Source organism: Ranitomeya imitator, chromosome 1, assembly GCF_032444005.1.
Source record: "Ranitomeya imitator isolate aRanImi1 chromosome 1, aRanImi1.pri, whole genome shotgun sequence".
Lineage (NCBI taxonomy): Eukaryota > Metazoa > Chordata > Amphibia > Anura > Dendrobatidae > Ranitomeya > Ranitomeya imitator.
In genome coordinates, this window is record NC_091282.1 from 578,305,210 (window position 1) to 578,328,983 (window position 23,774).

The 23,774-nt window shown below is 45.4% G+C and overlaps 2 long non-coding RNA genes across 2 annotated transcripts; one reads left to right on the forward strand and one right to left on the reverse strand.

Moving 5' to 3' along the window:
* Positions 1-19,415: 19,415 nt before the first annotated feature.
* Positions 19,416-21,369, reverse strand: LOC138680221 (uncharacterized). The gene is made up of 3 exons (XR_011321617.1): positions 20,292-21,369; positions 19,952-20,038; positions 19,416-19,869 (listed from the first exon to the last, which is right to left on the reverse strand). It is a non-coding gene; the product is annotated as an uncharacterized lncRNA (long non-coding RNA).
* Positions 21,370-22,774: 1,405 nt separating this feature from the next.
* Positions 22,775-23,732, forward strand: LOC138680248 (uncharacterized). Its single transcript, XR_011321618.1, has 3 exons — positions 22,775-22,888; positions 23,231-23,317; positions 23,492-23,732. It is a non-coding gene; the product is annotated as an uncharacterized lncRNA (long non-coding RNA).
* The last annotated feature ends 42 nt before the right edge of the window (positions 23,733-23,774 follow it).

A 23,774-nucleotide genomic window follows, 5' to 3' on the forward strand; every position in this document is an offset into this window, starting at 1 on the left:
CTCTCTCCCTCCCTCTTTATCATGGTCATGGAAACCCTGATGGAAAAGATTAGACAGGATAGTGAGATCATAGGCCTTAAGATGGGTAAACTTGAGGTCAAAGTAGCTGCTTTTGCCGACGACCTCTTAATCTTAACCTCCAATCCCAAAACATCTTTCCCGAAGTTAATGTCCCTGTTTGCCGATTTTGGTGAGATATCTAACTTTAAAATAAATGCAAATAAATCTGAAGCATTAAATATCTCAGCAAAAAACTCAGATATACTGGATTTAAAAGAAAACACCCCCTTTAACTGGCCATCAGAGAAACTAAAATATCTTGGAGTTTATCTAACGGCTGATCCTTCCTCCCTATATAGATGTAATTATACTCCCCTCCTGACAAGGCTTCAAACGGATTTAAAAAACTACAACATACCTTATTTATCTTGGATGGGCAGAATAAATGTCATTAAATCTTATATTTTCCCTAAAATATTTTATACCATGAACATGGTTCCCATATCCCTTCCCAACTCATTCTTCCATTCAGCCAACCAACTGTTCTCCCAGTTTATATGGAAATACAAAAGAGCCAGACTCCCTTTTAAAATTCTTTCTCTTCCTAGAGGTGGCGGCGGTCTTGGCCTTCCAGATATCAAAACATATTACAAAGCCATACATATTGCTAGATGGTTTAACCTGGTAAAACCCAATCCAGAAAATCTCAATACATATCTAGAACTTGCTATACTAGGGGATGAAGCTGATCTCTATCTTTGGTCGTCTTTTAATTGCACACGCATAAAATCTAATGAGATCCTATCTAACACCCTATCCATAAAACGTTCCCTTATACCAAACCAGCTTCCGTATTGCCATTTTCTAGACAATATTCCAATTAAGATCATCCCATGGTTGGTGGACCCTACCTATCAAGACATTTATGGACTCTGGACATCCCTACCAGACGCCCCAATTTCTCAGTTCCTTTCAAACCGAATACCTTGCATTGATAATTGGCCGATCAGTGCCATAAAACAACCTACTAATTTTCTCCAGAAATATCATATACACCGTATAATGACCGCGTTTAGAACTAAGATAAACCAATCTACGGATTGGCTCTGGCTTGACTTGCTAGTGAGGTTGAAAACTCCAATCACTAAACTGGTTTCTAAACTATACGTGAACCTCCTTAAAAGTTCAACTCAATTTAAACCCTTATATCTTTCTTCCTGGGAGATGGAGTTGGGTCTGACGCTTTCCCCTCATGAAACTCAGCGGGTACTAGCCAATTCCCATGGGTTCTCCAGATGCATCCTATTGCAGGAAAATGCATTTAAGATCCTTTCCAGGTGGTATCATACCCCAGAAAGACTGTTTCATTTGGGATTGGTGGATTCCCCGCAGTGTTGGAGATGTTCTCGATGTGTGGGGTCCTTAGCGCATATTTTCTGGCTCTGTCCGGAATTGAAACAATTTTGGGCAGATGTAAATATATCTTTACAAGATATGGGCCTGATGGATCGGGATCTAACTCCCCAGGAGGTGTTGCTCTCTCTTCCTTCTTCCTCTTTTAACCCAAAGAAACACGACTTACTACCCATTTTATTAGCGGCCGCAAAACACTTAATCTCAATACACTGGAGAAAAACATCTCCCCCAACGCTGGAAGAATGGATCCTCAAAGTCCAAGACTTATATCGTTTGGAGGAATTATCTAGCTGGGAGGCACGCTCTCACGAGAAATTCAAGGATTCTTGGCTTCCGTGGGAGGTGTTTTTGTCCCCTACTCTTGGACTTGGGGCGGAGGATCCCCCTTGAGGAATTCATCTACTAGTCCCCTACCAAGAGTTCTGTTTAGCCCTTCCTACTTATCTTTTCTTTAGCAAGACGCGATGACCGTCCTGACTCTATTTTTTGCATGTTCCAGCCATTTTCTTTGCCGTCCACTCCTCCTTCACCTCATCTGAATTCAATTATATCCACGGTAAATTAGTCCTTCCGTCTCACCCTCTGGCCTTACAAATTTTTTATCATAACTCGTACTGTTTCTAGGGCTAGTTCTTTGCAGTCCTGAAATTTTGTTCTAAGTTCTGTAAGCTCAACTGTCTTCACTTTCTAGGGAATGTATACGTTTAATCCATCTGCCATGAATATCCTTAGACATATTATAATATGACAAATACCCGTATTTCTTGACATGAGAGCAAATGTTAACTGTTTTATTACTGTTAATTGAAAACTTAAATAAAGAATTTCAAAAAAAAAAAAAAAATAATTTGAAATCCAAGATTGGTTCATTTTAATGAAGGTTAGATCATCAACACTCTGGGTAGCCAGACGCGTCCTTTTTTCGGTCAGTATTGAACCAGCAGCACTGAAGACTCTTTCTGATAGCACACTAGAAGCAGGGCAAGCAAGCTCCTGTAATGCATATTCTGCCAATTCAGGCCAGGTGTCTATTTTAGATGCCCAGTAATCAAAGGGGAATGACCTGTGAGGGAGAACATCAATAAGGGAGGAAAAGTAGTTTGTAACCATACTGGACAAATGCTGTCTCCTGTCACTTTGAATCAATGCAGCAGTACCTGTCATGTCAGCGGTCATTGCGAAATCACTCCACAACCTGGTCATAAAACCTCTCTGTCCAACGCCACTTCAGATTTGTGCACCTCTAACATCTCTGCCATGTTGCCCCCTACGGCTCGTGTGAGAACCATCACCGCCGCTGTATGCTGGGAATGCCTGAACCAAACAGTCTACAAGATTTGCTGGTTTGGTAGCCAATATTTGCTCAAGGTTCTCATGTGGCATGATATTTTGTAATTTTCCTTTATATCGTGGATCCAGGAGGCAGGCCAACCAGTAATCCTCATCAGTCATCATTTTGATAATGCGGGGGTCCCTTTTTAGGATACGCAAGGCATACTCAGCCATGTGGGCCAATGTTCCAGGTGTCAATTCACAGCTTGTGCTGGATTGAGGAGCACTTTCTTGCAAATCAACATCACTTGTGTCCCGCAAAAACCCTGTACCTGACCTTGCAACGCCAACAGTTTCTATTGCCCCCTGAGAAGCATCCTCCTCCCATAAATATTCATCCCCATCCTCCTCTTCCTCTTCGTCCGCCACCTCGTCCAGGAGAGTTCCCTCAGCAGACAATGGCTGACTGTCATCAAGGCTTCCCTCCTCCTCGGCTGCCGACGCCAGCTCTTTAATGTGCGTTAAACTTTGCATCAGCAGACGCATTAGTGGGATGCTCATGCTTATGATGGCGTCGTCTGCACTTACCAGCTGTGTGCATTCCTCAAAACACTGAAGGACTTGACAGAGGTCTTGTAGCTTCGACCACTGCACACCAGACAACTCCATGTCTGCCATCCAAGTGCCTGCCCGTGTATGTGTATCCTCCCACAAATTAATTACAACACGCCTCTGTTCGCACAGCCTCTGAACCATGTGCAGTGTATAGTTCCACCTTGTTGCAACGTCGATTATCAGACAGTGCTGGGGAAGATTCAGCGATCGCTGATGGTTCAGCATATGGCAGGAGTGTATGGGCGACCGGCAGACGTGCAAGAAAAGTCTTCGCACCATCAGGAGCAGGGTTGGTAACTCCAGATAATTTTTGAGGAAGCACTGCACCACCAGGTTCAAGGTGTGAGCAAGGCAAGGTATGTGTTTCAGTTCTGAAAGGGCTATGGCAGCTATAAAATTCCTTCCGTTATCACTGACTACCTTGCCTGCCTCAAGATGTACACTGCCCAGCCATGACTGAGTTTGTTGCAGCAAGTACTCAGCCAGTACTTCCGCGGTGTGTCTGTTGTCGCCCAAACATTTAATTTGCAGCACAGCCTGCTGACGCTTACCAGTAGCTGTTCGATAATGGGACACCTCGTGTGCAACACTGTCAGCTGTGGATGGAGTGGTCGTGCGACTGCGCTCTGTGGACGAACTTTCGCTTCTGGAGGAGGAAGAGGGATGGCGAATGCCTACTGCAAACTATTTCCTAGACCGTGGGCTAGGCAGAACTGTCCCACTATGGCTGTCCCCTGTCGACCCTGCATCCACCACATTAACCCAGTGCGCCGTGATGGACACGTAACTTCCCTGGCCATGCCTACTGGTCCATGCATCTGTTGTGAGGTGCACCTTTCTACTGACTGATTGCCTCAGTGCATGGACAATGCGGTCTTTGACATGCTGGTGGAGGGCTGGGATGGCTTTTATCGCAAAGAAGTGCCGACTGGGTAGGTCATAGCGTGGTACTGCGTAGGCCATCAGGTCTTTGAAAGCTTCGCTTTCAACCAACCGGTAGGGCATCATCTCTAACGAGATTAGTCTAGCAATGTGAGCGTTCAAACCCTGTGTACGCGGATGAGAGGATGAGTACTTTCTTTTCCTAATGAGAGTCTCTTGTAGGGTGAGCTGGACTGGAGAGCTGCATATGATGGAACTAGCGGTGGGGGTGGTGGACATGGCGGATGGAGAGAGGGTTGTTGATGGTATTCTTGATGTTGGCCTACATACAGTGTTTCCTACCAAACACCTTGTGATTCCCTGACTGCTTTGGCCTTGCGACGATACCTCCACATTTGCTACTGGTGGTGTTCTAACCGGTGGGCATACAGTGAGGGAAGCAATGTAACGTTGCTGACTACCTTCATTCTGCTTAGGTGCACCAACGGTACGGGACGTTTCGCAGACAGTCCAGGCTTATAAGTGCTATTAATCCAGGCTTATAAGTGCATGCTGGTTAAATGTCTAAACATGCACGTTGTATTTAAATTTTGAAGATTCTTCCCTCTGCTAAAGGTCTTTGAGCATTTCTTACAGATAACTTTTGACTGATCATTCAGGACTTGGTTAAAAAATTGCCACACTTGCTACTATGGAATACCTTTTCAGGCATTGCACGCTGTGCTACTTTCACCGGATGGCCACGCTGTCCTAAACCTGGTTTTGTTTTTGACAAACGTTTTTGGCCTGATACGGGCCTGCTAGATGACAGCTGTTGCGATGTAGATGGATGCTGCGGATCATCCTCCTCCGCTTCTGAGCTTCTGGCAGCGGCACCCTCTTCCCCTAATGGCTGCCAATCTGGGTCAACAACTGGGTCATCTATCACCTCCTCTTCAATGTCATGTGCACCTTCCTCTGTGTCACCGTGTAAGGTGCTATAGCGTTCTGGACGGGGCACCATAGTCTCATCAGGGTCAGATTCTGGCTCTGTACACTGCGAGGGCAATGAAGTGATCTGAGTCAAAGGAACACCATAATAATCTAGCTGTGGCTGTGCATCAGTGCACTCCATGTCCGATTCATCTTGTAATGGGCAGTTAACAATTTCCCTTTCTAACCCAGGCATGGTATGTGTAAAGAGCTCCATGGAGAAACCTGTAGTGTCGCCTGACGCATCCTTCACTTTTGCTTTGGGTGAAGGACACATGGAAATGTCTTGCTCCTGACCGGGAGCATCCATTGATGACTCGCTACTTTTATTTTTGGAACATTCTGAAGAGGAGGCGAAAGAGCTAGAGGCTGAGTCAGCAAGGAAAGCCAAAACTTTTTCCTGCTGCTCCGGCTTTAAAAGCTGTTTTCCTACTCCCAGATAAGGGAGCCTTCGAGGCCTTGTGTACCCAGACTATGACACTAGCTCAACACCTCCAGCCTTAGGTGCTATTCTGCTTTTCCCACTACCACCAGATGCACCACCACCACCACCACCAGTACCAGCTGGCAGCCACCACCCACAGCCTCTTCCACGAGACTTCCTCATTTTTTGGAAAATCTAACCAAAATAACAACCGTTATATGGTATTGTAAAACAAGGTAGAAGGTGCATATAAACTTGTTGAGAATTTGAATCTCCCTTTTTTGGGGGGGAGACTGAGCCAAAAATAAGGCCCTGGGCGTAAAACAACACAATCTAAGTGGCAGAAAAAGGCTGGATGATATACGACAAACATACAGGAATGAAGTATTTCCACTTTGTGAGAATTTGAATCTCACTTTTTTAGGGGGAGACTGAACCAAAACTAAGGCAGAGTGTATAAAACAACACAATGTAAGTGGCAGAAAGTGGCTGGAAGATATATGAAAAAATACAATTACTGTAGTACAATTTCAATCTCCCTACAATGATCTCAGGAAAAGTATGGCAGCAATAAAAAGTAGGGTTGAGCGAAACGGATCGGTCATTTCCATAAGTCGCCGACTTTTGGCAAACTCGGGTTTCATGAAACCTGACCCAATCCATGTGTGGGGTCGGCCACGCGGTCGGCGACCTTCGCGCCAAAGTCGCGTTTCATATGACGCGTTCAGCTCCATTTCTCAGCCAATGAAGGTGGACGCAGAGTGTGGGCAGCATGATGACATAGTCCCCACCATCTTAGAGAAGGGCATGGCAGTGATTGGCTTGCTTTCTGCAGCATCACCGGGGCTATAAAGGGGCGTGGACGCCGACCGCCATCTTACTGCTGCTGATCTGAGCATAGGGAGAGGTTGCTGCCGCTTCGTCAGAAGCAGGCATAGCGTTAGGCAGGGTCCATTAACCCCCAAACCGCTTGTGCTGTAGCGATTTCCACTATCCAACACAACCTTTTCCTTGCAGGGACAGTGGAGGTTAGATTTTTGTGCATCAGCTCTGTAGCTTATTAGGCTGCCTTATAAGGCTCCCTGATAGCTGCATTGCTGTTTTAACGCTGCTGTGCAAACCAACTGCTTTTTTCAAAGCACAAATCCTGTTGTTCCTTCCTTTCTGCACAGTTATCTTGTTTGTTTCTCCACACTTTTGTGTGCAGCAGTCCTTTTTATTGCTGCCTGCCATACTTTTCTGAGATTACTGTAGTGAGATAGTAATTGTAGTACAGTCCCTTTTTATATATATATATCTTCAAGCCACTTTCTGCCCCTGAAACTCTGTAGTGTGAAACAGTGGGCCTGTATTGTTTCTGCACTGTCCCACACCTAAAAAGGGAGATTTATATTGCCAATCAGTGCATCTGTGCCAGTCCAGTCTGTTGTATCTGTCAGTCATTTTCTGCCACAGAAATAATACTGTAAAACAGTGGGCCAGATTTATTCACTAGTCTCCCATCGCAAAAAAAGAAGGGGAAATTAATATTGGCAAATCTGTGCATCTGTGCCAGTCCAGTCTGTGGTATCGGTCTGTCATTTTGTCCCACTGAAACAATACTGTAAAACAGTGGGCCAGATTTATTCACTAGTCTTCCATATAAAAACAAAAAGGGGAGATTAATATTGGCAAATCTGTGCCAGTCCAGTCTGTGGTATCTGTCTGTCATTTTCTGCCACAGAAAATATACTGTAATAGAGTGGGCCAGATTTATTCACTAGTTTTCCATATAAAAAAAAGAAGGGGAGATTTTTTTTTTCCAGTGTGTGCATCTGCGTCAGTCCTGTTAGTGGCATATCTGTCAGCCACTGTCTGCCACTGAAACTGTGTACTGTAATACAGTGGGTCTGATTTTCCCTGCAGTCTCACACACATATAAAGGGAGATTTAAATTCACAACAATTTTGCGTCCACCTTGTAGCTGGTTTTACAGGACCAAATACCGTTTGTTAGTTTGGTTACATATATCCAAGAATGAGGAAGTCTGGTGGAAGAGGTCGTGGCTGTGGGCAGTCATTGCCAGCTGGTAATGATGGTAGTGGTGGTGGAGCATCTGGTGGTCGTGGGAAAAGCAATATAGCACCTAAGTCTCGAGTTGTTCAGCCACCGTCATCATCTGGCTACACAAGGCCTCGAACGCTCCCTTTTCTGGGAGTAGGAAAACCGCTTTTAAAGCCGGAGCAGCAGGAACAAGTTTTGGCTTTCCTTGCTGACTCTGCCTCTAGCTCTTTTTCCTCCTCTTCGGAAAGTGCAAAATGTAAAAGCAGCACGTCGTCAGTGGATGTTCCCGGTCAGGGACAAGTCGCTTCCTTGCGTTTTTCACCCAGAACAACAAGGAAGGATGCGTCAGGTGACACAATGGGTTACTCCATGGAGCTCTTTAGACATACCGTTCCTGGATTAGAAAAGGGAAATTGTTAACGTGCCATGCCCATTACAAGATGAATCGGACATGGAGTGCACAGATGCACAGCCACAGCCAGATTATTATGCTGTTCCATAGACTCGGATCACAACATTGCCCTCGCAGTGTACTGATCCAGAATCTGACCCAGATGAGACTATGGAACCCCGTCACGAACGCTATAGCACCGGCTTACATGGTGACACAAAGGAAGGTGCACAGGACATAGAAGAGGAGGTGATAGATGACCCAGTTGTTGACCCCGATTGGCAGCCATTGAGGGAACAGGGTGCAGCCAGCAGTAGCTCTGAAGCGGAGGAGGGGGAGCCGCAGCAGGCATCAACATCGCAACAGGTTCCATCTGGCAGGCCCGTGTCTGGCCAAAAACGTGTGGCAAAACCAAAATCCGTTGTAGGACAGCGTGGCCATCCGGTTAAAGTAGCTCAGTGTTCAATGCCTGAACAGGTATCCGATTGTTAAAAAATGCCAGACTGCACTTTTCCTACTAAGATCCAAATGATCAGTGTAAAGTCATCTGTAAGAAATGCTCAAGGACCTTCAGCAGAGGTCAGAATGTTTAAAAATCTAAATACAAGTTGCATGCGTAGACATTTAACCACCATGCATTTGCAAGCCTGGACTAACTACCAAACGTCCCTAAACTTTGTTGCACCCTCTCATAATGAAGCTAGTCAGCAACGCTACATCCCTTCCCTCACTGTAAGCCCACCGTTTACCACACCACCTGCAGCAAATGTGGAGGTTTCGTCGCAAGGCCAAAGCAGTCAGGGAATCACCAGGTTCTTGGTAGAAAACACTGTATGTAGGCCAACAGCAAGAATTCCATCACCAACCCTCTCTGTCTGCCATGTCCACCGGCACCCCCGCTAGTTCCACCATATGCAGCTCTCCAGTCCAGCTCACCCTACAAGAGACTCTCGATGGGAAAAGGAAGTACTCATCCTCTCATCCGCGTACACAGGGTTTGAACGCCCACATTGCTAGACTAATCTCGTTAGAGATGATGCCCTACCGGTTAGTTGAAACAGTTGGCTGTAGGCGTTCACCCCCCCTCCTCCTCCTCGTCCTCCAGCAGAAGCGAGAGCTCGTCCACAGACCGCAGTCGCATGACCACTCCATCCGCAGCTGCCAGTGTTGCACACGAGGTGTCCCATTATGTAACAGCTAGTGGCAAGCATCAGCAGGCAATGAATGTATTGGCAATGAAGAGTTTGGGCGACAACAGACACACCACGGAAGTTCTGTCTGAATTCTTCCATCAAGAAACTCAGTCATGGCTGGGCAGTGTACATCTTGAGGCAGGCAAGGTAGTGAGTGATAATGGAAGGAATTTTATGGCTGCCATAGCCCTTTCACAACTGAAACACATTCCTTGCCTGGTTCACACCTTAAACCTGGTGGTGCAGTGCTTCCTGAAAAGTTATCCGGGGTTACCCGACCTGCTCCTGAAGGTGCGCAGACTTTGTTCGCCCGTACACTTCAGCCGTATGCAGAACCATCAGCGATCTTTGAACCTTCCCCAGCATCGCCTAATCATCGACATTGCAAAACCCGACTCGACCCTAAAAAACTAAAAGTCGCTCAACCCTAATAAAAAGAACTGCTGCACACAAAAGTGTGGGCAAATAAACTAGATAACTGTACAGAAAGAAGCAACAGGATTTTGCTTTTAAAAAAAGCAGTTGGTTTGCACAGCAGCGTGCAAACAGCAATGCAGCTATCAGGAAGCCTTATAAGGCAGTCTAATAAGCTACAGAGCTGATGCACAAAAATATAGCCTCCACTGTCCCTGCAAGGAAAAGGTTGTGTTGGACAGTGGAAATCGCTACAGCACAAGCAGTTTCGGGGGTTGATCTTCCCTCCCTAACTTTATCTCTTCTTCTGATGAAGCTGCAGCTACCTCTCCCTATGCTACGATCGACAGACGTAAGATGGCGGTCGGTGTGCACGCCCCTTTATAGCCCCTGTGCCGCCGCAGAAAGCAAGCCAATCTCTGTCATGCCCTTCTCTAAGATGGTGGGGACCGAGAACTATGTCATCATGCTGCCCACACTCTGCGTCCTCCTTCATTGCCTGAAATATGGTGCTGAAAGCGTCATACGAAACGCGACTTTGGCGCAAAGATCGCCAACCTCATGGCCGATGCGGGTTTCACGAAACCCGACTTTGCCGAAAGTCGTCGATTTTTGAATTTGTCCGATCCATTTCGCTCAACCCTAGTGGGCATAGATATATTAATTCCAGAGACCAGGCAGTCCCCTTCACAAATGTCAGTTTCAAACAATAACATCAAAATATTAACTGTTGGCTGATAAGTGTCATGGCTTTCATTTTAAGTGCCATTGGATATTTAGCATGGCGAATTACCGTTGTGTGCATATGATTTAGCTATTTTGTTTGACCGGCTGATACCTCTGGTTTGAGGTGTAGCATTATTTCTGGGCTGATAATATTTTAGTGGCATTGTTTGAAACTGACATTTGTGAATGGGACTGCCTAGTCTCTGGAACTAATATATCTATGCCCACTTATTGAACCTATTTATGGGAGCAAGTGATTTTTTATGGTATGCCCACTGTATATAAAATCAGATTGTGCTTATTGAGTCGGGATATATGATTCATATTTGTGCACTGTATATAAAATCAGATTGTGCCTATTGGTGTGAACTAATATATACACCATGTTCCAAATTATTATGCAAATTATATTTTTCTCAAATTTTCCTAAATGGTCGGTGCAAATGACAGTCTAATAAGTCATCACCCGTTAGTTTACATCGAATTTTATTGAAGAAACCTCCCAATGATAGTATAATCTCTTCAAAATGAATAAAAACTCAAAATGCACTGTTCCAAATTATTAGGCACAGTAGAATTTCTAAACATTTGATATGTTTTAAAGAACTGAAAATGCTCATTTGTGAAATTTGCAGCATTAGAAGATCACATTCACTGAACAAAAAACAGGTCAAGTTACATGTTAACATAGGACCCCTTCTTTGATATCACCTTCACAATTCTTGCATTCATTGCACTTGTGAGTTTTTGGAGAGTTTCTGCTTGTATTTCTTTGCATGAAGTCAGAATAGCCTCCCAGAGCTGATGTTTTGATGTGAACTGCCTCCCACCCTCATAGATCTTTTGCTTGATACTCCAAATGTTCTCTATAGGGTTGCGGTCAGGGGAAGATGGTGGCCACACCATGAGTTTATCTCCGTTCATGCCCATAGCAGCCATGACTCAGAGGTATTCTTTGCAGCATGAGATGGGGCATTGTCATGCATGAAGATGATTTTGCTCCTGAAGGCACGTTTCTGCTTTTTATACCATGGAAGAAAGTTGTCAGTCAGAAACACTATTCACTTTGCAGAGGTCATTTTCACACCTTCAGGAACCTTAAAGGGCCCTACCAGCTGTTTCCCCATGATTCTGGCCCAAAACATGACTATTCCAACTCCTTGTTGACGTCGCAGCCTTGTTGGGTTATGGTGGCCATCCACCAACCATCCACTACTCCATCCATCTGGACCATCCAGGGTTGCTCGACACTCCTCAGTAAACAAGACTGTTTGAAAATTAGTCTTCATGTATGTCTGGGCCCACTGCAACCATTTCTGCTTGTGAACACTCTTTATGGGTGGCCGAATAGTAGGTTTATGCACCACAGCAAGCCTTTGAAGGATCCTACACCTTGAGGCTCGAGGGACTCCAGAGGCACCAGCAGCTTCAAATAACTATTTGCTGCTTTGTAATGGTATTTTGGCAGCTGCTCTCTTAATCCAATGAATTTGTCTGGCAGAAACCTTCCTCATAATGCCTTTATCTGCATGAACTCTGTGCTATGTTTCAGTCACAAATCTCTTCACAGTATGATGATCACGCTTAAGTTTTCGTGAAATATCAAATTTTTTCATACCTTGTCCCAGTCATTGCACTATTTAACGCATTTCAGCAGCAGAGAGATCCTTTTTATTTCCCATATTGCTTAAAACCTGTGGCCTGCTTAATAATGTGGAACATCATTTTTAAGTAGTTTTCCTTTAATTAGAATTACCTGGAAAACTAATTATCACATGTGTTTAAAATTGATTTCAGTAATCCATTGAGTCCTGAGACACAATACCATCCACGAGTTTATTTGAAAAACAAAACAATTAAATCTTTATGACACTTAAATTCAATTTGCATAATAATTTGGAACAGAGTGTATATTGAGTCGGGATATATGGTACATATTTGTGCAAAACATTATGGGAGCTATTATATGTATTGTGTGCATAAAAGAAACTTTGAACACAAGTAACCCTGAACATACTGTGTTGTTTTTTTTTAAATTATGCTATTTTGATGTACCTGTGCACATATATAAATCTAATTCTTAAACTCTGATGAAGACTCAAGAGACCCTGATTGGGGCCCATCTGTGAAAACGTTTTCTAGGTTCAATATTGTGATGTGAGGATTTAAACTGATACCCTACCATTCAGTGACAGCACACCCAGTATCTTGGGTACTACGAGATAAGTTCTTGATGCGCTCTGAGACATTGACTGTCTCCCCACTAGGGGTATTTTTTCGGCTATTTGTGTGTGTGTGTTTTTTTTTGTGTTTGCCTTTCTTTTGGTATATTAGGATGATATAGGGACTCTAGGGATACAGACGTTGAGTGGGGGCGCCATATCGTCAACAACTAGGATGCCAACCTCCGTAGTCAGGTAGGGAATCATTTAGAACCTACCAGGGCGAAAATAGTCTCCCTTCCCTCTTTAAGAATTCTTAGTCATTTGACGTTTTGTAAATATATGTGAGTCCCTTGATTGCCACGAAGGTTGACATTTTTAAATATATTAATAAAAGGCATATTTTAAGGGTTTCTTTTGTTTTGAGGTGTTTATAAGTTGATTTGGAACCCCCATATTCTTTCTTTTGAGGTTTTTTTCTAGCACTGTTGCTAGCAATGCTGGGTCTGGGGTTCAAACCCCAAAAAGGAGAACATCTGCAAGAGTTTGTATGTTCTCCCTGTGTTTGCGTGGGTTTCCTACCACACTCCAAAGACACATTGAGATAATTTAGATTGTGAGCCAAAATGGGGACAGTGATGATAATATTTGTAAAGTGCTGTGGAAATAATGGTGCTATATAAGTAATGTAATATAAATAAACTTGTTTATAACCACTGTGCCCCCAAATAATGTTTATATTTTTCATTGCAGGTGAAATATATGATGAAATAGAATTGATATCAAATACCTTTCCTGCTGTGCCAGTAAAACCACGGTAACTATTTATTTGCCAGTTAAAGGGAAGGTACTGTTTGTAGATCATTAATAAATAAATGCAATGTAGCATAAAATGCTGTTATAACCAATTTTTCGTATAAATCAGGTTTATTGAAGCAAATAAACAATACAAACAATGGTACAGTGCTGAAACAATTATTAAACTCAACGGGGTACAACCCGTAGATCGTACAAATAAAGAAAGTCTCAGCAAATATTAAATGTAGTTGGCCACTGCCAACGATAACACTTTCAAGTTAGCAATGATACTCTTCATAGTTGAAACATATAAACAGCATCAAAGGCAATCAAGCATTACTAGATATATTTAATCGTTTATATTAGTATAGAATGTCACTAGATATAGGAAGTAAGCAGAAGTAGAAAGAATTAATGAAACGGAAATAGGAGGAAAGAAAGAAGAGAAAAAGAAAGGAAAAAAAAAGGAGAAAAAAAAGGGGGGGGAAGGAAAGCGGGTGAAGGTAAGAGGGTACGCTAGGTATGAGGAATGCGGCACCCCTCCCGGGCCGACCGCAGGCCCCATGTAGTGGAGAGAAGAACATTGAGTCACCAACATTGGCTTTAGGCCACGACAGCAGGCCAGAGGATAGGGGCAACAACCATTACGCGAACGCTCCCATATCGGCTCCAGATATGAATTAGGACCTGGACAACCATATGTCCAACTCCGGGGTCTCCCTGAATACAATCCATGAAGCCCAAGTGTTAAAAAATTTCGCCGAATCCCCCATGGATTCACTTATCAATTGTTCCATTCTGTAAATGTTGTTAAGCTCCGCAACAAAATCGGAGCCTGAGGGGTAACGATCCTGCTTCCAGTATCTAGGAATCAAATTCCTGGCAGCCGTAAGAAAATGTCTGAGAAGACTCCTCTTAAAACCAGATATCGACATGTCACAGAGAGACAATAGGGCTAGTTCCACTGTGGGTTGTATTTTGCGAAAGGATAATTTGTTATGGAGATCGAAAACTAGCATCCAGAATTTCTTTATGGGTGGACATTCCCACCAGATATGGACATAAGTCCCTTTATCTGATGAGCATCTCCAACAGATATCCGGTATCACCGGGAACATAGCGTGAACCTGGCAGGGGCATCTATACCACCTCGACAGAACCTTGTAACTCCTCTCCTGTGACACAGCCGACAGCGAAGTCCTAAAGGTGAACAGAAAAATCTTATCTCTTTCCTCTTGGGACAATGAAATCCCCAAGTCACTCTCCCATCTTGAGAAAAACGTTGGGAAGTCATGTGTTGGGGTCTGACTCTCCTGGAAAAGATGATATAAGAGGGACACCTTACGAGACGGGGGCTCCTCAGCGAGACAAATTTTCTCGAAAGGAGTTAACAACCCCATGGACTTATTAAGTTTAAATGATGTGCCTATGAAGCTCTTTAGCTGTTCGTAAAAGAACCAAGAGCCCTCAGGAGGTTCCCCCCCCTGGTATATTTCGTGTAGGGACTTAATACCTGTCTGATTTATGAAGTCAAATATAATGGGTCTTGAAGCTCTGTTTTTTACTCAGGAAATTTTCCCTACGGAGACCTGCGGGGAAGTGAGGATTGTCGTAAATTGGGGTTAGTGGACCCGGGGCTGTAGAGGTTATAGTATTTCTGCCACTCTGTCGTACAAGTAGAAGCATGTTCCTAGTCATGAATGGAAGGTTCGACCTCACCCCCCCCTCCTGTGTTCCACAATATCGTCTGAGGATCCCCGCCAACGAGATCGCCCTCCAGGCCCACCCATTTCTTGTTGTTACTGCTGTGGTATAGGTCTAAAATGCAAGTACCTAATGAGGCACGACTATATACTAGGAAGTCTGGTAGGCCAATTCCCCCCCTCTTCTTGGACCTGCTTAATACAAAATGTGATATTCTTGATCTAGCATGAGACCAGACCAATCGGATGACCGCTTTCTTGAGTCGCGAGAAGAAGGACGCGGGAAGATATAACGGGATTGTCTGGAAATAATATAAAAGGCGAGGCAATAAATCCATTTTAATTACATTAACTCTACCAAACCAAGACAGTTGAAGTTTATGCCACTTCTCTAAGTCCAGCTCCGCTTTTTGCAACGCCTTTTTAAAGTTTGCATCGTACAAACCAGATGTTTTGGCTGTTATTCTGATCCCCAGATATGGAAGTGAATCGAAGCGCCAACCAAACGGGAAAGAGGCTCGAAGCCTACTCACCTCAGATGGTGGTAGGGATATGTTTAAGGCCATGGATTTATGGGAATTAATTTTGAAATTGCTTAGGTGACCGAATTTCGATAATTCTAAAATGATATTGGGTATGCTAGTTATGGAAGAGGTAACATATAAGAGGATATCATCGGCAAAAAGCGCCAACTTGTGTTCCTCTGATCTTAATTTAACTCCTCTTATGGAGGGGTTATTGCGTATGGCGGTGGCCAGGTATTCCATTGACAGGATATATAGGAGAGGGGAGAGCGGGCACCCCTGCCTCGTACCATTCCGTATCTCGAACGTGTCTGAAAGGGTGCCATTCACCTTCACCTGGGCGTTAGGGGAGGTATATAAGGCCTTTATTCTATGCATCATATTTTCTCCCAGACCAATCCCCGCCAGGGCCCGGAACAAAAACTCCCAGTGTACCCTGTCGAAGGCCTTCTCAGCATCGATCGACAGGATACACATGGGATCACCCCCCTCCCGTCCCGCCCCGTCTATTAAAGAGATGGTCCTAATGGTATTATCACGCGCCTCCCTGCCTGGGACAAAACCAACCTGGTCTTGGTTAATCACGTTTGGAAGGAGAGGGCTCAATCTATTTGCAATCATCTTCGCGTAGATTTTAATGTCTAAATTTATAAGAGATATTGGACGATAATTATTACGTAATGAGGGGTCTTTATCTGGTTTTGGTATGACCGTGATATGAGCAGCCAAAGCCTGAGGGGGAAAGGAACCACCCGAGGAGACCGAATTACACACTTCAAGAAAAATCGGGCTCAATAATGAGGAGAATGATTTATAAAAACCGGCTGAGTACCCGTCTGGACCTGGACTTTTCCCTTGTTTCAGGCCTTTGATAGTCTCCAAAACCTCCTCCAGTGTAAACTCACTCTCTAGGCCCAGAATCTCGTCCTCCGGTAGAAGGGGTATATTGTTTTGCTGTAAATACGTATTAATTTTGTTATGGAGAGCGGATGTGGACAGATCTTTGTAGTGGCCATCTATGTTGTATAAGGGTACCGTCACACAGTGCAATTTAGATCGCTACGACGGCACGATTTGTGACGTTCGAGCGATATAGGTACGATATCGCAGCGTGTGACACGCTCCTGCGATCAGGGACCCCGCTGTGAATCGTACGTCGTAGCACATCGTTTGAAACTTTCTTTCGTCGTCTAGTGTCCCGCTGTGGCGGCATGATCGCATGGTGTGACAAAGGTGTGCACGATATTGTATACGATGTAAAGGGCGGAGGAGCTGGCTACGTAGGAGCGCTGAATTCTCCACCTCCCGTGTGCTGATTGGGCGGTACAATACTGTGCGCTCATTCGACAAAGGACTATTGTTCCCAGCGGATAAAACCGGAGCTCTCGAGCGCGCTATTCATTTCTCTCTGTAGCACGTGCTGTGAACAGAACTCCTAAATTCGCTGGATTCCCTGGACTTTTAACTACTAGACTTTTACCGCAAAAGGTATGTATAACGCTACAGCGTAGCATATGTTGCGCTTCAACGGGGATAAACGCTGGAGTGTGGTTGATTGTTCCTTTGAGTAGGGTAGGCCTGAGAACCTCAGGTACACAGCTGTTGCGTGGCCCAATTAATTAATCCTTTTACAGATCGAGATGGTTGACTGCCCCATTTAATACCAGTAGTAACATATATAGTTATTAGATCAATGGTCAGAACATTGTTTTGTAAGCACGTGTATTTATTGTACGTTTGTTTTCTTTTTAGGAACTATGCTCACTTCCGATGAGAGTTCTGTTGTTGCTGCTGCCCTGGTGTTTGAGGCAGCACGTCTCCAAGAGGAGAGACGTCCTAAACGAAAACGTCGCATGTGGACCCGGAGCTGGCTGCAGAAAAGATCCACATTGTCACACATGGGTCTCATAAGAGAGTTACGTGACAATAACCCTCAAGATTTCCGAAACTACCTTCGGATGTCCGAGGAATCCTTCAAAATAATACTGTCTGCTGTTACGCCACTCATACAAAGGTGTGATACGCCGATGCGTGCAGCCGTGCCCGTGGAGGAAAGGTTGGCGGTGACACTGCGCTTCCTGGCAACAGGAAGGTCTCTTCAGGATTTGCAGTTTTCCGCAGCTGTTTCCAGACCTTTCCTGAGCGTTGTGATTCCGGAGACATGCGAGGCCATTGTGCAGAGCTTAAGGCATTATATGGAGGTACTACTATTTTTTTTTGGCTGCTGTGTTATGTCGATATATTATACTAGCTATTGAACCAGTTCTACGCCCTGATGGCGAGCATTTCTATAGGTATATGTTCTACATCCTATCATGTGCTGCTCCCATCCTGCGCCCCCATTCAGACATGTGCTGCTGTGATCCTGCGCCTCCATTCTGACATGTGCTGCTACCATTTTGCGTCTCCATTCTGATATGTGCTGCTCCAACCCTGCGCCACCCTTTTTTATTTGCTGCTCCCAACGTAATTTTATTGATTCTATTATTTAGATATATTGTTTAGCACCCCCTCTGAGTGACCGAAGCCATCTGTAAAAAAAATGGCTGCCTGCATACTCTGTGTTGTTGACTTTGTTATACTAATCCATACTGCGCCTCAATCGCTGTAGGATGTCCACATGAGAGTGTATGTGCATAATATATTTGACCAAATTTGTACATGTTTCCTTCTCATCTTGCAGTTTCCCAAGACGGCGGATGACTGGAAGAGGATTGGTTCCGATTTTGATGAGCTGTGGCAGTTTCCAAACTGCGGTGGTGCATTAGATGGAAAGCATGTGCGCATCACGCAACCAGCCAACTCTGGATCATTTTTTTTCAACTACAAAGGATATTTCAGTGTGATCCTCATGGCCCTTGTCAATGCAAACTATGAGTTTGTCGATGTGGATGTTGGCATGAATGGTCGAGTCTCCGACGGTGGTGTTTTTGAACACACTTCATTTGGGGAAAGCTTGAGGAACAATGAACTGCTGTTGCCACTAAATGAAGACACAAAAGCAAACCTAAATTTTGTCTTCATCGCTGATGAAGCTTTCCCTCTTCATCCACATTTGCTGAAGCCATTTGCACAGAGAACACTCACACCGGAGCGCAGAATCTTTAATTACCGGTTGTCGAGGGCCCGTCGTGTGGTTGAAAATGCCTTTGGGATAATGGCAAATCGGTTTAGAGTGTTCCACACAGCTATCAACTTGAAGCTGCCGTCTATAGACATTGTGGTTTTGGCATGCTGTGTGCTCCATAATTTCCTGAGACGTCATGATACGAACTCCTATTCTCCTCCTTCGTTTATTGATGCAGTGGACGCACGAACCGGAGATATTGTGCCCGGGGAATGGCGTACACAACCTGAAAATTTTACAGCTCTTCAAGCTCTTGGATCTGGCAGACAGGCAGACGATGCAAGGGACTGTCGCGAAAAATACTGTCAGTACTTTAATGGTTCTGGAGCTGTACCGTGGCAGGATCGCGCCGTATAACATAAAAATTTGTTTTTTTGCTTTGCTGTCATATAAACCTCGCTAAATAACTTTAAATGTGATGCCTATACAATGTTGCTGTTAACCCTTATAGCTTGGTAAACATTAAAGAAAGAATGCGAAGATTTTTGTTTTTTTTTGTAACACTTCTTGGTTTTAAATTATTTTACAACAAAATATAACATAACCCCCCCACCAAAAAAAATATTATCTCCTGCCCAAGAGGTGTCGCAGCGTCACGCCCTGCTGCTCCACTTGACTCTGGAGGAGCGCTGCTGTCTGCTGCAGGAGCGCTGCTGTCCGCTCCAGTCGCAATTGTCTCGCCAGGAGCTCTCTTAAGGTGGCCGTTTCTGTGGATAGAAGAGGTTGGAGAACCAACGTTGATTCCTCTGAAAATACATCTCGACCTCTGGGGCAGGACCGAATTTTCTGTGTTGTAAATTTCTATTTGGTCTGGCACCACAGGGCGATGTAAATTTTAATATATTTTACAGTTTTGGTTGTCTATGGTGACATCCAGCAGAAAACCACTCGCATTATCTTGATACTTACGGAGAAGGGACGCCGGTTCCTCATTGCCAGAACCAGAGCTGCTAATGTCCCATCCCAGCGATCTGGCCACTGCTGCAGCACCTAAAAGCAAATAATAACAGATCTGGTTAACTATGGAACACGCCGTTGGGAAGCGCTCGCAGTTTTGGTCACTTACGTATGTTAGCTTCTGGGGAGAATGCCGCCGACCCGGGGGAGGAAGAGGAGTGTCGAAAGGGAGGTGTTGAGGGTGGTGTAGGGGTGCGAGGCCGTCTGCTCTCTGGTGGTGGCGTGGTAGGCCGCTGGGTCATTACTGCGTCTGTAATGTATTCAAATATTTCCGCTACCCTCTTATGTCCCGTATGCAGTTGAAAAATTGTAATCTATGATTGTTAACTTACGTGACGTCACGGACTGTGGGCTCCCGCTGGTGCTGGATGCTGTGGTGCTGCTGGCAATGGCAGGTACCTGTTGCTGCCGCTGTCTCTCTACACAGAAAGTTTACAAACGCAATCTTTAAAAACACATGTAGAGTGCTGCAGATCAAAGCTAACAATATACTGAAACATAAAATTTATATCACACTTCACAGGGGTGCGAGGGTGCATGGTCGCAACAGATGGTGGAGGTGTGGTAGGCCGCTGGGTCATTACTGCGTCTGTAATGTCTTCAAATATTTCAGGTACCCTGTTATGTCCCGTGTGATGTTAAAAAAAATGCAATAAATGATTGTGAACTTACGTGATGTCCCGGACTGTGGGCTCCCACTGGTGCCTGAAGATGGGGTACTGGTGGCAATGGTGTGTCTGACTTGCCGCCGCTGTCTCTCTACACCTAAAGTAAAGAATCACAATGTTTACACACAAATGTTGAGTGCTGCAGAGCAAAGCTAGTACTAGTACTTGCCTCGCCTTGCCTCCGCACGCAACTCCGCAAACATTTGTGGCGTTTTATAGCGGAGGTCAGCCCATTTTTTACGCAGCTGAAGCTGACTGCGGCAGACACCAAACCTCCTTTCCATCATTCTTGTTATTTGTCCAAGCACTTCTCGCTTGTGGATGTGTGGGTGGGCAGGGCGGCTCTCCAGACCCTCGTAATCCATGGCATCCATCTGGGAAATAAAAAAAAGGAGTTCTGGCTGCCCCAGAGGAGCAGAACGCATTCTCGCCGCCATTTTAGATGGAATGACCCTGAAGAGCAACGCCCAGAGGAGGAGCTGCGCTCCGCCGTCCTGCCGCGCCATTGGCATCGCAATAGCGTTGCCGTTTATGAACAGCGTCACATTTGTGACGACTGAGCGTTAAGAAAGGAACGCACATAGTAAATGCCGTTCGAAGTATCGTTATATAACGCCGGAGCGGCACGTTAAGTACGCTCGTGGTCTATGACGGCGTGATGACGTTACAGCGTTCCTGCGTGCCTGCCCTAGCTTGTTTTTGTCCCCTGACATCGTGATAATGGCTGCCAGTCGCCGTGGTCCACCTATGGGCATCCCAGAGCTCAAGTTCCTTATTGGAACAATGGATAGGATGCAGTATGAAACCACAGGGATGGTGCTGCACCGCAACCAGCACAAGGAGGAAGTTGTCCGTGTGGTGTCTGAGGGCCTCAGGAAGCGGTTTGGGATAACTCGGACCAAGGCCCAGATAGTGAAAAAATGGGGCGATCTCAAGTCGAAAAGCCCAGAGCGCCTGCAGGAGCTTCGCCAGGAGATTAGCAGAGGTTAGTACTCAGGTACCCAAAAGTATGTTGGACAGCTATGGGACAGTTTGAATGTTGCAGAGCCACTATGTGCCACAGCTATGGGACAGTATGAACGTTGCAGAGCCACTATGTGCCACAGCTATGGGACAGTTTGAACGTTGCAGAGCCACTATGTGCCACAGCTATGGGACAGTTTCTACGTTGCAGAGCCACTATGTGCCACTGCTATGGGACAGTTTGAACGTTGCAGAGCCACTATGTGCCACAGCTATGGGACAGTTTCTACGTTGCAGAGCCACTATGTGCCACTGCTATGGGACAGTTTGAACGTTGCAGAGCCACTATGTGCCACAGCTATGGGACAGTTTCTACGTTGCAGAGCCACTATGTGCCACTGCTATGGGACAGTTTGAATGTTGCAGAGCCACTATGTGCCACAGCTATGGGACAGTTTGAATGTTGCAGAGCCACTATGTGCCACAGCTATGGGACAGTTTGAACGTTGCAGAGCCACTATGTGCCACAGCTATGGGACAGTATGAACGGTGAAAAGTACTATGTGGCACAGCTAACTGCTGACCGAACTTTTTTTTTCCTTCACAGAGGCAAAGAGACAGCGCCGCCGTAGACACGAGGCATCACACACCGCCTCTGAAGTCCCAGAGCCCTCCGGGTCAAAGACAACTGATCCTAGTAGGTTCCCACAATAATGTGATTTGGGTTTGGTTGCAGGTCCCCTCCTCCCCCCCCCCCCCCCCGGCAGCCAGTGTTGCCATATATGCTGACAGACCTTTTTTTTTTTTTTTTTCCCTTCACAGAGGCAAAGACACAGCACCACCGCCGCCACGAGGCATCCCGCCCAGCCTCTTCTGGCTCTGTGCCCTCAGGGTCAACTCCTCCAGATCCTAGTAGGTTCCCACAAAAATGTTATTTGGATTTTGTTTCTGGTCCCCTTCCCCCCCCCGGCAGCCAGTGTGGCCATATATGCTAACAGACCTTTTTCAAAAATTTTTTTTTTTTTTTTTTTCTTCACAGAGGCAAAGACACAGCACCGCCGCCGCCACGAGGCATCCCGCCCAGCCTCTTCTGGCTCTGTGCCCTCAGGGTCCAATGTCCCGGAGCCCTCCGGGTCAACTCCTCCAGATCCTAGTAGGTTCCCACAAAAATGTTATTTGGATTTTGTTTCTGGTCCCCTTCCCCCCCCCCGGCAGCCAGTGTGGCCATATATGCTAACAGACCTTTTTCAAAAATTTTTTTTTTTTTTTTTTTTCTTCACAGAGGCAAAGACACAGCACCGCCGCCGCCACGAGGCATCCCGCCCAGCCTCTTCTGGCTCTGTGCCCTCAGGGTCCAATGTCCCGGAGCCCTCCGGGTCAACTCCTCCAGATCCTAGTAGGTTCCCACAAAAATGTTATTTGGATTTTGTTTCTGGTCCCCTTCCCCCCCCCGGCAGCCAGTGTTGCCATATATGCTAACAGACCTTTTTCAAAAATTTTTTTTTTTTTTTTTTTTCTTCACAGAGGCAAAGACACAGCACCGCCGCCGCCACGAGGCATCCCGCCCAGCCTCTTCTGGCTCTGTGCCCTCAGGGTCCAATGTCCCGGAGCCCTCCGGGTCAACTCCTCCAGATCCTAGTAGGTTCCCACAAAAATGTTATTTGGATTTTGTTTCTGGTCCCCTTCCCCCCCCCGGCAGCCAGTGTTGCCATATATGCTAACAGAACTTTAAAAAAAATTTTTTTTTTTTTTTTTTCTTCACAGAGTCAAAGACACAGCACCACCGCCGCCACGAGGCATCCCGCCCAGCCTCTCCTGGATCTGTGCCCTCCGGGTCAACTCCTCCAGATCCTAGTAGGTTCCCACAATTATGTGATTTGGATTAAGTTGCAGGTCCCCTCTTAACACCCCCCCCCCTCCCCCGGCAGCCACTGTTGCCATATATGCTGACAGACCTTGTTTTTTTTTTTTCCTTCACAGAGGCAAAGAGACAGCGCCGCCGCCGACAGCACGAGGCATTCAACAGCGACTCAGATCCAGAAGTGCCCTCCGTGCCTCAACATTCTAGTAGGTTCCCACAATTAAGTTATTTGGATTTTGTTGCAGGCCCACTCTTTCACCCCCAACCCAAACAAACACCCCCCCCCCCTTTGCTTATTTTTTTTATTTTTTTTCATTCACAGAAGCAAAGACACATCGGGAGACTACAGTGTTATTAATGTTATGTTTTTTGACCCACAGCTCTCGTCACTGTCAACAAAGAGGATATTGAAGCCGGCATAGACAAGTTACTCCACACTATGGCACATATTCAGGAGCAGCACAATGTGGCAATGGAGGAGCTGCAGAAGCTGCGGGACATGTGCCAGCAGTTGTAGGCGGGCCAATAATCCATTTTTTGTTGTTCCAATTAAAAGATTTAGTTAAACTTTCATTCGATTTTTTTTTTTTAGTTAACTGTACATGAATTTGTTACGTTAATTTGTTCCCTCATACAGTGCTGTGATTGAGACACACCAATCAA